The sequence below is a fragment of the Meleagris gallopavo genome, chromosome 2 (genome assembly GCF_000146605.3).
Source record: "Meleagris gallopavo isolate NT-WF06-2002-E0010 breed Aviagen turkey brand Nicholas breeding stock chromosome 2, Turkey_5.1, whole genome shotgun sequence".
Lineage (NCBI taxonomy): Eukaryota > Metazoa > Chordata > Aves > Galliformes > Phasianidae > Meleagris > Meleagris gallopavo.
The window spans coordinates 14092415-14104262 of record NC_015012.2 but is presented as its reverse complement, the minus strand read 5'-3'; positions in this window follow the sequence as shown (position 1 = coordinate 14104262).

Below are 11848 nucleotides of genomic sequence, written 5' to 3'. Positions count from 1 at the left end.
AAACTTCTTTATATCCAATCAAAATCCTCCTCTTGTAGTTTGAAACTATTTCTCTTTGTCCTATCACAACAAACCCTGCTAAAGAATCTGTCCCCTTCTTTGTTGTAGCTCCTCTTAAGATACTGAAAGGCCACTAACAAGTCTACCTGAGCCATCTCCAGTGCTCTCAGCCTGTTCTTGTAGAAGTGTTCCATCCCTTGAGTCACTTGTGCCCTCCTCTGGCTGCACTCCAACAGGTCCACATCTCTACTGGATGCAGTATTTCGGGAGAGGTCTCACAGTGCAGAGCAGAGGGGCAGGATCACCTCCCCTGCTCTGCTGGTCACGCTTCTTTGGATGCAGCCCAGGATACAGTTGGCTTTCTGGGCTGTGAAGGCATACTGGCTGGCTGATGTTCAGCTTGTCATCCATCAGTACTGCCAAGTCCTTTTCAGCAGGGTTATGCTCTAATCCTTTTGACATCTAGCTTGTACTGATAGTGGGAGCTGCTTCGACCCAGGTGTGAGGTCTTGCATTTGACTATGTTGTACCTCATGAGATTCACCTGGGCCCACTGCTTGAGCCTGTCTAGGCTTCTCTCTGAAGAGCTAGAATTTGGCTTTACTAAAATTTAGTATCTTGATTATACTCTTCATCTGTCTCATGTATCTCAGGAGTGTGCAATCCACCACTATGTGATCAATGCAGTTTTGGTTTGATCAGTTATCCTCAACCTTAGCATGGTAGAGCATTGTGTATCTGGCTGAGTGGAACTAATGAGTGCTACCTCTCGAGTTGCTCTTAGTGTTATTCTGTGATTTGTGTAGGGAACAGGATTATAAGGACTGCTTACAAACTGTGCAGTGAATTTTCCTACCACATAGATCAAGCTGGTCAGATCTCTTTCCCCAAACTGGATAACTTCTCCTTCCTCAAAAGAACTGACAATATTTATCCTGCCACCATTTGTTCATAAAGTTGTGTGGCCAAAATCTGTGAAATATGATCTGATGGATGAAATATGTCTCAAGATTCCTCTCTTCCTCCCTCCCTCCCTCCAAAATCAGTATAATTATCTGATGCTGAGAAGGATGGGAAAAGACTTGTAGTGAATACTGTTTCTCATCCAAATATGCTTCTGGATAGCCCTTCATCTTATAATTCTGGTTTTCAAGTACTTCAGAATTTGTTTGATTTTTTTTTCTAGTGCTATTTGGAAATTATTCTGTTTCTTTTTTACAGAGAGACAATTTTTACTTAAAATTATCATCCACTGGAGTAATTCTTTGGAGACTGTGGGGGAGGTTTGCATGATGCTTCCACAATTGGACCCATCAGAGATAGTGGCAGGGGCAAGGTTATTTGTTGCATTTAATTGCCTGGTCTGGTAGAAACAACAGATTCCTGTGCTGCTGAATCCTTATGTCCTACTCAGACAATGAAGGAACACATGCAAAGCCTTATTTTGTTTTATATGTGAGCAGTGCAGCAGTGCAGAGTGCGTTCAGCTGGTTTACTGCTGTGTGATGTCAGTGATGCAGGCATAGTGCCTCTGTTGCCAACAGTCTCTGAATTAGGGGTTGGTGCCCTGTAGGGCCTGTGAGTTTGAAAAGGAGCTCTTCCATCCCAGCTGACACTAGAAGGTCTCTAAACACCATTCTGTCGGAGCTACCTCAGTTATGTTTTCCTACATTCATCTATGCATTTTTTTGAATTTTGCTTTGTGTTGCCGTGTGCCTGTTACTGTGTCCTCAAGGCTGAGATATTGTCAAGGGAGAAATAGAGTTAATAAATAGTTGCAGCAATTTCTGGGAAGCAAAGGGGGTTAACAGGATTTCTCTACAAGAAAGATGGTTACTGTAGTCCTGATACTGCAACTACCTCTCTCAGAAAAACCTTGTCTTCTCAAGTAAGTAGAATTGTATACCTGGAGTATTTCATAGCACTGTGACTTCACAGAGCAGGAGAAGCACTTCATGGGCATTTCAATATTCAGCATTTAGGGAGCCTTCTGCTTCTGCAGGAGGACTTGGGGAAAGTGCAACCTGCATTATTGGTTTGGAATTTTGCTTCCCTGTTCACGATGGGATCTCATTATTTGTGGTCTCACTTCAGCTTGGCTTCATTTGCAAGAAATGAAAATTGTATGCACCAAGATAACTCTGTGGTATAAATTAAAATATAGTATGTGCATAAATATAGTATATTTACTTCATAATCGAACTCCAATTCTGAAACAAAATATTAATGTAGGTGTATCTGAAGGAAATCCCACCCATCTTTGCAGTGAGTTTTTTGTGCAGCTTTGAAGCACAATATTGAATTTCTACTATTGACTGTTGCTAGTGTCAGCAAAATGTATACATGTATATGCATATCTACATGTGGACTCCCTTTATTCTCAACAGAAGAGCATAGAAGAGAGCTTAGAGGAGAAATTGAGCAGATTGGTAGGGAAACCAGACCTGCTGCAGTTCTGAACTGCATGGTCCAGCCTGATCCAGTCAGCCTAGAACAGGCAGATTTTCACCTGGAGTGCAGAGCAAGTATAGAAAAGATAATTAGTCATTAAACAAAAAAAAAAAGTTATCTATTGCTTACTAAGAGTTCATATTTCATTTTTTTTAGTACATGTTTGTTTGCTTAAGTCACTAGTCTGTTTTGCAGTTCACTGGTATCATGTTTCCTTCCTTTCCTGCTTAGGAAAGAAAGAAAATTTCATCTCTGGGACTGTGGCAGAACTAGTACGCTTCTATCACTGTGTCCTTGCCATATATTGTGTAAGAAAAAGGGAGGGCAGGTAACATCTCTGCTACTGACTCAATGCCTGTAAGTTTCTGTGCAGCCACTTTTGTAAAACTGTATTGCAACATATCTCTAATATTTTGCATTCTGAGATGCTGAGAAAATTCAGTGAAGATTATGTAGCCACAGTCTCACTTTCTCTAAGATGTTTTGTTATTAACGAGTTTCTTAACACCTCAATGCAGTCTTCTTTAGTTGCATTAGAAATGTGACATCAGTCAGACTTAAGCACTCTCAAGTTATTTTCTCTCACGCAGGTTAGCTGGCTGATCACAGATAGAAAATATAGGTCCAGTTGATTTATCAAGCTAATTAATTTAATTCATCAAGATTATTTATGCTGAAATACTAGAAAGGAAACTTAGACTGTGCTGAAAATACTTACATTGCACTTTATGAAATGCTTATTTGAGAAACATGAAACAATTATACAAACAGAAATAGTGACATGCCAGGAAAAAAAAAAAAGGAAGGAAGGAAGGCTTTTAAACTGATTTCAAATTTCATGTGCAAAAAGGCATAGAAAACTAATTGACATTTTGCTATACTAGTGGAACTAAAAATAAAGGTGAAATATAGGACTGGTGGGTAAAATTGCTTCCAAATAATTAAATAAGGTAATGAAAATGATCCAGCTTTCCATTTCCAAATCAAAAGTGGGAAAAAGAAGCTTTCACATTTGCTCAGCCTACTTAATCTAAACTTAAAGTAGAAAATGTTTCTTCTCCCTTATAAAAGTGTCACTTAAAAAAAAAAAATCTTTCATTTTAAAATGCTCTGAGACAAAGTTCAAAAGTTTCATTTTTACTATTATTTTTAAAGTGATTTTACTTGTTTTGTTTCCCCCCATTTTCTCCCTCTTTGATAGAATTCTAATCTAATCCTTAGGCATTCACATTTTTATGAAAATGTTTTTCTCAGCCCTATTGTGAATAACGTGAGTGGATTTTTGTACCTTTTAAAATTGAATCAGTTAAAATTCATCTTTATGTTGCTGAGTCAGTCTATGTTTATTGTGGTTAGAGGAAAATGTAAACTCAAATTTCATTAGTGTTAGTTGGAACCTCTAGTCAGCATTTGAGACTTTTAAACAGAAAAGCAACAGTGAAGGAGGCAGTGAAAGAGGTTAGGTTTGCAGCCTCAGTGAGTTATCCTCGCTGGGACAATGATACAATTAAGTTTGTAGGTCAACTGGGAGCTAAAGAGGGTTTGTTTAGTGGTAGATCAGAACATACCCCAGCAAAATGATGCCAAGTAGTATCCCAGTGGGACTCTTATTGTATGCTGCAGTTAGACCTTGAAAAAACTTGTTATCAGTACACAAAGGCTTTGAAAGTGGATTTTGTTTTTAAATGAAGATTAAGTCCATTTTTTTTTTTCCCCTCAAGGATCTTCCCTCCCTTATGATTATAGTGCAAGATACACAGTCTTCCAGCACTTGTGAACATATGGTTTCTTTTAACAGGCAAGAGTGTTTTGTTTTTTTTCCCTCTCTTTTTTTCTGCTCTTTTCCTTATATTGTTTTGCTTTGTTGTAAATCTGAAGAAGTAGATTTTTCATGAACTAGAAAAGGTAAAATAAGTACCATTACTTAGAGTTTTAAAGAGAGATTGTGTGTATCACTCTCCTAAGTACTGATAGCAATCTCTGTTTTTGCAAGCTATTGTAATCATGCTCTCAGAATAAGGAATTTCTAGGCACTCAGAGCTCTTATTACTGTCTCTGGAGCCAGAAGTGTAAAGCATCTTCACGCTCAATACTGAAGGGAGAAGTGTTATCAAGAAGTGAACCATTTTGTTTTGTTTTATTTTCTGTATATTTTCCACCATCTGTAGGACTGTTTTCACTCTGTTTTTTAAACAAGGAAGAAATGAATGCAAGTAACTGTAGAAGTGTTAATGTATAGAGAACATATTTCCACATATTGGGATAACATTTTTCCCTTTGTCATTCTGTCTAGGGCATTCTGTCCTAGTCAGACTGTAGAAAGCAGTCAGAACAGAGCTGCAAACGTCTAATTGGCACCAAAAGAGTTGGACTGCCTCCACCTTCCCACACTCCCTCTACATGTACTACCAAGCATAGCTGGAAGAAAAGTTGCTGATCCAACGTGGCATTTCCAGTGACTGAAACAAGCTAGAATTCTTTAGATTTCTCTAAAGTACATGAGAACAGACCAAGAATAGATTTGCTTAAATGAATGGTTTCTTGATGAGCCAGTACTTCAATGAAAGGATTTAAACATGGATGTACTGATATAACACTGTTTCTTTTGAGGTCAAACAAAAATTACCTTTAATCAGCATGTGTGTACAATGTAAGATCTTTGGAACAGAAACCAATATTTGTCATCATCACGTTTTGAGTATACAAATGAGATTGTAAAAAAGGGCCATTCTGAGTAGCCCTTACTCAGAAAATGTTCCTGTCAAGCTGTGAGAATGAACAAGTTTTACAGGAGCTGCTGGGTATGTATTGAAAATTAGCTATGTATAAGAAAACTGTTTCAAGCATTTAATCCCAGGCTTCAACTTGTTTTATAGTAAGGAGTTGCCACATTGTAGCTGTAGTTTCCCAGATCTTTAAGACTGTGATGTGATGATTTAATCTGAGAAAGCCTTGGGAATGCCACAGCCTTCAAACATGTTGACTGGACCCTGCAAAAATCCCAGCCACAATGCTGGTATAAAGATCCTTTTGCTTCTGCACCAAATTTATCATGGTAGAGTCCAGAGAATGGCCTCACTGTCATCTGAAGTCATTTCAAAATAGATGAAAATGTTACCCAAGAGTGGTACTGGACTTTCAGCTCACAAAGGAATTTTCAGTTTGCAAAGTACTGATGATAACTTGAAGGAGATACAGTTAGTCATGTAATAAGGCAGTCTTCTGGATCTCTTTTGGCAAAAACAGTAATGTGTCAATACTCGATGTTGTGGAGCTGTCTAAGTTCAAATGTGATCAATTTCGAAGGTAAATTTACCATCAGTTACTAATGAAATAAAACTGTTAGTATCCTTAGTAACTGAACACCAAGAAGACTTTCTGGACCCTTTAATGCATAATAGCTTGCTCTTTTAAGTTTTCTTGTTGCTTCTCCTTTATAATTATGGAATTTAGTGGGTTTTTTTTGTTTGTTTTGTTTTGCTTTGGGGTGGCTGTTATTTTTTTTTTTTAATGAGAAAGTAGATACCATATTTTCTTTAAAGATACATTTCTGAGGTATTTGATCTCTTAAACATTTTCCAGTTTCTTAATTCTTTCTGCAATTATATATATATTTAATGAGCTACAATTTTTAGTATGGAATTGAAACTCTTTAGTTTGACACATCTGGGAGAAAATATTTTCAGCGTAAGGTTTTCTAAATTTCCAGTACACCACTTAGATAAAAAATGTTTTTTCTTGTGACAGCAAATTTTAACAATGGGAACTTAATTTATGGAGATTTTAGCTGGAAAATTAAAATATATTGCACCAAATTGACTAGCATCAAAGTGTAGCATCTTTACTTAAAAAAAAAAGCTTATTTTACAAAGTGTGTGCATGTTCTCGCTCTTGAATCATTCATTACCTTGAATAAGCTACAGTGGGAAACTCAAGGAAAGTTCCGTTTCTCAGCTGGTATGAACCAAAGGCACTTCAGTGAGTAAATCAAATGTTTGCAATTACAAAAGGAAAGGATCTAGCCCAGAGTCCTCAGTTACTGTAGCAGTTTTCAGTAGGATGTGGACGTTTTGATTATCTTCTGCAGTGTTGTAGGATGACTGCTTACTGTAGTGCTTGCTGGCTGGCTAGTATCTGTGATTGCAACTCAAGAAAGGAGTTGGTGCTGTTCACAAGTACACTTGGTGCCAGAAGAATATTGGATGCATCATGATACTCATCGTTCTCTAAGTGGAAAGAGGACTACTCCATTTGAAAAGGAGTTGCATCATTCTGAACACAAAATACTTCACTGATTTTGAGAGTTCAGGTTGCTTAATGGTGACCCTATTGAGAATAACAGAATGACATAAAACTTGTATGTGAAAATTACTTGAACTGCACTATCATGTGTTTACTCTTACATTTACATTCACTTAGCAGAGAATGGATATTCAAAGGAATTACCTCCAAAAGTTTTAGAAGAATATGGAAAGGCTGTAATACTCTGATACATCATTGTTCGACGTGAAGGTTTATCCTCCAAAAATTGCTACTCCATCTTACAAAATTATTAGCACAATTTCAACTGCAGAACGAAGATGAAGGTTTATTCCTTCCTCTCACTTCCTCTCTCTCTCAAAAAGAAATTAACTCAAGCCCAAACCAATCCATCAGTAAATTACTATATTTTTAGCAATTGCTTTCCTTGACTTGGAACATTTGGGAGTGATGCTCAGCTAAGATAGAATCATAGAATCACCAAGGTTGGAAAAGACCTAAAAGATCATCCAATCCAACCGTTCACCTATTACCAATAGCTCCCACTAAACCATGTCCCTCAACACAACATCCAGTCTTTCCTTGAACACTCCCAGGGTCGGTGACTCCACCACCTCCCTGGGCAGTCCATTCCAGTGCCTGACCACCCTTTCTGAAAAGTAATACTTCCTAATGTCCAGCTTGAATCTCCCCTGCCATAGCTTGAAACCATTCCCTCCGGTCCTATCACGAATGACATGAGAGAAGAGGCCGACCCCCAGCTCACTACAACCTCCCTTCAGGAAATTATAGAGAGCAATGAGGTCTCCCCTGATCCTCCTCTAGGCTGAACATTCCCAGCTCCTTCAGCCTCTCCTCATCTGGCCTGTGTATCCTGAGGATAACTGGTCTGACTTTTAAAGACAGACGTAAAGAAGGCATTCAGAACCTCTGCCTTTTCCTTATCCTCAGTGGTCACATTCCCAGCCTCATCCAGCAAAGAGTGGATATTCTCCTTTGTCCTCCTCTTACTGTTAATGTATTTATAAAAGAGTTTCTTATTCCTTTTCACCCCAGCGGCCAGGTTAAATTCAAGCTGGGCTTTTGCCTTTCTGATTTCACCTCTACACATCCTAACGACTTCCTTGTATTCATTCTGAGTTGCCTGTCCCTCTTTCCACAGGCGGTAAATTCTCTTTTTCTCCCGGAGCCTCAAGAATAGCTCCCTATTCATTCACGCCGGTCTTCTTCCCCGCCGGCTCATTTTGCAGCTCAGGGGGACTGCCTGCTCCTGCGCCCTTAAGAATTCCTTCTTGAAGAGCAACCAGCTCTCTTGGACCCCTTTACTCGCTAAGACTGAATGCCAGGGGACTCCCCCTATTAGTCTCTTGAACAATTCAAAGTCCGCTCTCCTGAAGTCCAAGGTAGCAGTTTTACTATTCCCCCTCCAGGCTCCACCATAAATCGAGAAATCTATCATTTCATGGTCACTCTGTCCAAGACAGCCTCCAACCTCCACATCTCCCACCAGACCTTCCCTGTTTGTGAACAGCAGGTCTAGTGGGGCATTTCCTCTCGTGGGCTCTCTGACCAGCTGCATAAGGAAGTTATCCTCTATGCATTCCAGAAACCTCCTAGACTGCTTTTTCTGTGCTGTGCTGTACTCCCAGCATGTCAGGGAAGTTAAAGTCCCCCATGAGGGCAAGGGCTGGCGACTGTGCAGCTCGTGCCAGCTGCTTATAGAATACCTCATCTGTCTCTTCATCCTGGTTTGGAGGTCTATAACAGATGCCCACCAGGGTGCCTGTCTTGTCAGCCCTTCCTCTGATCTTTACCCAAAGGGATTCAACATTATCATTCCCAGTCACAATCTCAGTAGCATAAAAGCATTCCCTAACGTAGAGAGCCACACCGCCACCCTGCCTTCCTTGCCTATCCTTCCTGAAGAGTTTGTAGCATCCGTTGCAGTGCTCCAGTCATGGGAGCAATCCCACCATGTTTCCATTATGGCAACTAGGTCATAGTTTGCCTGCTGCGCAATGGCTTCCAACTCTTCTTGCTTGTTGTCCATGCTGCATGCCTTAGTGTAGACGCACCTCGCCTCTCACCTAATCCCAACACCACTTCCCCAGGCTGATCTCTAGTAGGCCTGGCTTTATCCCCTTCCCCTTTCCTATCTAGTTTAAAGCTCTCTCTACAAGTCCTGCCAGCTCCTGGGCAAGTATCCGTCTCCCTTTTGGAGACAGGCAATTCCCATCAGCAGACCTCAGGCCAGGTGCCGAGTAGACTGCCCCGTGATCAAAGAACCCAAAATTTTTGCGCCTGCACCAGCCTCTCAGCCATGCATTTATAAGATGGCTTTTCCTGGTCATCTCAGTGTTTGTCCCTGCCACCAAGGGAATACTGGCAAGCACTACTTGTACGCCCACTCCATCAACTAACTTCCCCTAATATCCTTTCTCCTAATATCATTTTTTATAATCCTCAGGCTTCTATCAGAGATCCCATCACTGCCAGCCTGAACTATCAATAAAGGGTAATAATCAGAGGGGCGGATAAGATGCCTAATAATGGTAGCTGTTGGTCCACACAGAAGTACATATAGTCCACTGTCCTATCTTAAACAGAAGCTTATAGCAAGTATTTAGTGAAGAGTATAAAAACTGAACATGCATATAGTGGCACTTCCTCAGAATCTTCCTAATCTCTGTATTAACAGCCCCATATAAATTTTACTATGGAAAGACTACAGTATCCACATCATTATGGGGTAAGTACTTCCTGCAGCCCATGTTGTGTGTCTTCCAGGCACACCTGTTGTGTGATCAGTCAGCTCCTTCTATTTGTTTGGGCACCTCCTGCTGCCTGCTGGCCTCACTGATGCCCTGTGGTGAGAGAGACGATGAACTGCTAGTTCCTGTTAGTTCTGCCACAAGCGATGACTGCTATCACAAACTCTCTTTGGACATAATCTCTCTTTCAGACTGTAGTATTGTAGCCCATTTATCCTTCCCTTATGTAGAAAGTGCACCATGCTCACAGTGTTTTGATGCTTTCCATTTCTACTGCAGCCTTTTGGAAAAGGAGGACCAGAGCTGCCTACATTATTCAAGATACTGGCACTCTGTAGGTATATATAGAGACATAACAATGTTTTATCTCGTCTTTTTTTCTACTCTTTATTATTTTTCTAGTAATCTATATTGTTTGTTTTATTGTTTGCCTTTCAGTAGAAGTGAGAGAAGCAAGTACGCTTACTCAAATGTATGGCAAGAGAAGGTATAACTGATGTATAATTCCTCCAACTTTTTTTCTATTAACAAAGGCTAATTGGGCTAGAGTAAGCTTATTGCATTTACTAAGGAGTAGAAAAGTCTGTAGAGAGTGTATCAGGAGGTTCTCTTAAGCTTGGGTGTAAGCAGTAATTGAGAATGTATTATCTTTTTCTGAAGACTGTTGGCCGTATTTTCCTGCTTTCAGCAATAGCAGATGAGGTGTCAGAGAAAAGCTGCTCCATTTGTTGCTGGTTCTGCTGCATCCTATTCCTCTTGGCACCAGCAATCAGCGAATTAGCATGTCTCCTTTTGACATTTTGCAAAATATCTGTTTTCCTCTAGGAGTGGATTCAGAAAGCAGATAAAATAGGGTGCACCCATTTTGTTCCTGGTCTTTAAGCAAAGGATGGGAGGTACTCTGCTTGCATTTGGGCTTTGTGCTCTGGTTATGTTCCTGGCATCTCCCTGCAGTAAGCGGCAGGTGGGAAGCACAGTGCTCTCTGGTTAGGAAAATGTAATAGGAGTTGTGAGCCCAAACAGTCTTTTCCCTTTTCAGCGCTCACTTCTGAGCGCCCAAATTGAACTGAGAGCAGAAACAATTGTACCTATCTAAGATGAAGCTAGCTAGCCTCTCATCATGGCTGCTCCAAGTAGAAATGGGAGCATAAGGAGTATATCCACTCCTGCTTAACAGCCAACCCAATTATGCATGTAGAAGAAGTGTGGATGGTTTTTGGAAAACTTCTGGCAGCAGATGCTTGGCTGAGGTAAAGAGTCTTCAGCAGTCTTGTGATGATCTACACCAGATGAAAATCTGATCCCAGTTATGCATTTGGGACTTCAAATGGCTGTCTTCTCTGGAAGCTGCTGAGCTTCCCTCACTGATAATTTAAAAGGAATTTTAATCCTTTCAGAGCCTGCCTGCTTCAAGCCTTGTAATGACACATGCTGATTGTTCTATTCAATTCATAAAAATTAATCACCAGATGTAAAATATCACAACTGACAGAAACGAGGAGTTACTATATTACTAATCTCTCTCAAAACAAACAAACAAAAAGAACATACACAATTAGCTAAGCCACAGGGCTTTAGAAATGTTACAACATTTCTAATATGTAGATGTAATTCAAATCATGAGATAATATGGACTCCCTGAGAGAAAAAAAAAAAAGGCTATTTTTTTTAAGCCATTCTATCATCTTGCTGCTGTTTAGTACGTGTGTGCAGAAAGTGGAGAGTGCAAGCACATTTCTTGATACTTCTGTATTTCAAATTTCATCAGATTACATTAATTGGTAGTGAAACACACTTCCACAAAGGTTTATTCAAAAGTTTTGTATAGACTGATTTTTGAGATATTTGTAGGATGACTCACTTTAATCTGCAGCTTTTATAGCTTTTCCTCTTAAAGTTATTTTTTGTTGACTTTCTCAATGGATGCTTTCCTTAAGAAGTAGTGTTAGAAAACCATGAATGAAGCTGTATGCAGTGAATTGCTTTGCAGCAGCAGTAGGAAGAGTATCATGATAACAGTCTTCTGTGCTGAAAATGAAAATTCACCTACATAGCATTTTCCACTTATTCACAGTTACCTTTTTCATTGTGGTTGTCACACACTTATAACAAACTGGTGGGTTTTGAAGCTTTTCACCAAACAATTTCTTTTTTTTTTTTTTTACTACGTGTTACTATTTTAAGTATGTATGCTTCTGACCGGCTCGTTTGGGAAATAAATAACACCACTCAGCTTTGTGGTATAGTTGGTGATTGTATTCTGAGCTTATGGTTCATAGCAAATAGATGACCTACTTATAAAAGGAACATTCTCAGGAGTCCTCTAAGTGATGAAATGGAGGCAGTGCATGTGTTCATAAAAAAAA